This window comes from Choloepus didactylus, chromosome 10 (genome assembly GCF_015220235.1).
Source record: "Choloepus didactylus isolate mChoDid1 chromosome 10, mChoDid1.pri, whole genome shotgun sequence".
Classification (NCBI taxonomy): Eukaryota; Metazoa; Chordata; class Mammalia; order Pilosa; family Megalonychidae; genus Choloepus; species Choloepus didactylus.
In genome coordinates this window covers 72851080-72853271 of record NC_051316.1, presented here as the reverse complement: position 1 = coordinate 72853271, position 2192 = coordinate 72851080, and positions in this window count along the sequence as shown.

Here is a 2192-nt window from a genome sequence, read left to right as displayed (position 1 = left end):
GTCATAAGATAGAGGCACAGTGCACAGCAGTATTTCTCTAAAGGCTGAGGGTGTAGGGGGAAGGAGTGCCTCAAAAATGAAAGAATTGGGACCTGGTCAGAATCTGAGAGGTAGAAAACAGAGGCTGTCAAAAAGGTTATTCACAATTGCAACCAAAATTCCACACCAATGCAAGGTGTTAATAATAGGGTGGTATATGGGAATCCTATATTTTATGCATGACTGTTCTGTAAACCCACAACTTCTCTAATAAATTTTTTAAAAAAAACATATTAAAAACTTCTTTATTTCATTTATTCTAAGAAGTACAGTTTGTCATATTTTAATATCTCTGGAAGTGGGATGAGTCTTAGAAATGGTGGCATGTTACAGTCACTGTGGGCCAGGGGCAGTTTTAATGTGGTTGCCATTGACTTGATTATAAATATTCACAGTGTTCTCACTTTCATTGAGTTTGGAGTATTTTTCGTGCTACGAACGTTGAACTTAATTATCATTTAAAATGCCTACTAAAAAATTGCACTATAATTCAGCATCAATGCAGAAGTCATTACATGCACAGAAAATATACACATAAATAGAGCCATTCGGAATAAATTTGATTTTAGTGAAGCAAATATCTATCATTTCATGCATAACTAGAACCTTATATTTTCCTACAAAACAATAACCATATGCTCTACAGAACCTAAGAGAAGAACATACCCAGAAGTAAATGAAGCTGTGTTAGGTTTTGTTATTAAGATGCATACAAAAGAGATTGCCTATCACATATAAGCAAGCAAACTGAACACAAAAGATATTGTTAAGTTCCTTGGAACTGATGAAAGACTGTAAGTGGCTGATATGACTAATTCCTATGTCATGCAGGTCTATCTTTAAAGCATTATGTCATAGTCTAATTGATAGCATTTTTTAAATAAAATACAATTCAATGGCATGTCTTTCAATTAATGGCATCATGGATTTAATGATATGGATAATGTAGTTTTCAATATTGAAAATAAAAAAGAAAACCTTTTTTATTAATAAAAGAAAATAAACAGAAAATAAATTCAAGAACAATCTTCTTGGCTAGTAGGAATACAAGAGCAGTATTTCATAAAAAAAAAAGTAGGGAAAGAGAGGTAGGTATGGAGACATTGGGTTCCCTTGGATTAAAAGAAAAAAAAAGAAAAAGTTTGGGACACATTAGTTTATGACAATCTACATTCCATTGGTGACTCTTCTACTTATGCTTTATAAATCCTTGAGCAAGGTACTGAATCTCTCTCAGTTTCATTTTCCTTCTCTACAAAATAGGTATAATAATACCTACATCAAAGACTCATGAGGATTAAAAGGGTAGCACATACACAAAGTCCACTGGGCACTTGACTTGTAAGTGCTCATTACATGCCAGTCCTTGGATTTTCCTAAAGGAGGGCACCATCTTTAAGTGAATCCTTATTTGGAAGGTTTATGTAATCAGTCTATAAAGAGTATGAAGTGTTAAAACTCCAACCTTGAAACATCAGGATTTAACATTTACAGACTAGGTACTGAATTTATTTGAATATCTTGATTTGATGTGCTCCCTCTCTTCTGACATGCTTTAAGCTCAAAGTTTTCCCTGAATATAATTATTCTCTTGGTGAGAGAACCCACTAGGCTGAGAAATAGTCATCCTCACCTGCTGTTTCCTCTAAAGAAAGGATCTCAGAGGCAGCCATTTGCCTGGGGAAAAGTCTTCCTCTGTCAGAATTGATAAATCAGAGGGTATTTTTTTCATCGATATCTTAATTTTCATCTCTAATTATAGCTTAGGAAGTTTGGTGTGTAAAATCAAACCAGGAAAAAGGTTACTTTTATAAATTTCAGAGGGAGATACTCTTCTCCAGGAAAATCAGAAGACATCCTTGCTCTGCCTGAGTCCTCTTGGTGCCTGCTTATTTTCAACCGTCACCAGAGATGCTAATCACATAAATACAAGAACAGATAAAATGTCACAACAGTGCAATAAATTGGTTACTCTAAATAATATATAATCATAAATTTTCTAACAGTGTTCTCACCGTCCAGATGAATTACTGACCTCTTCTTTCCAAATTCTTATTACAGGGGGATGCCTGTGTAACCTTATGGATAGAGATTAAGACTCTCTCTAAGGGTCATAAGAGTCTTGCCTCCATATGCCTGATTCACCTTCCTCT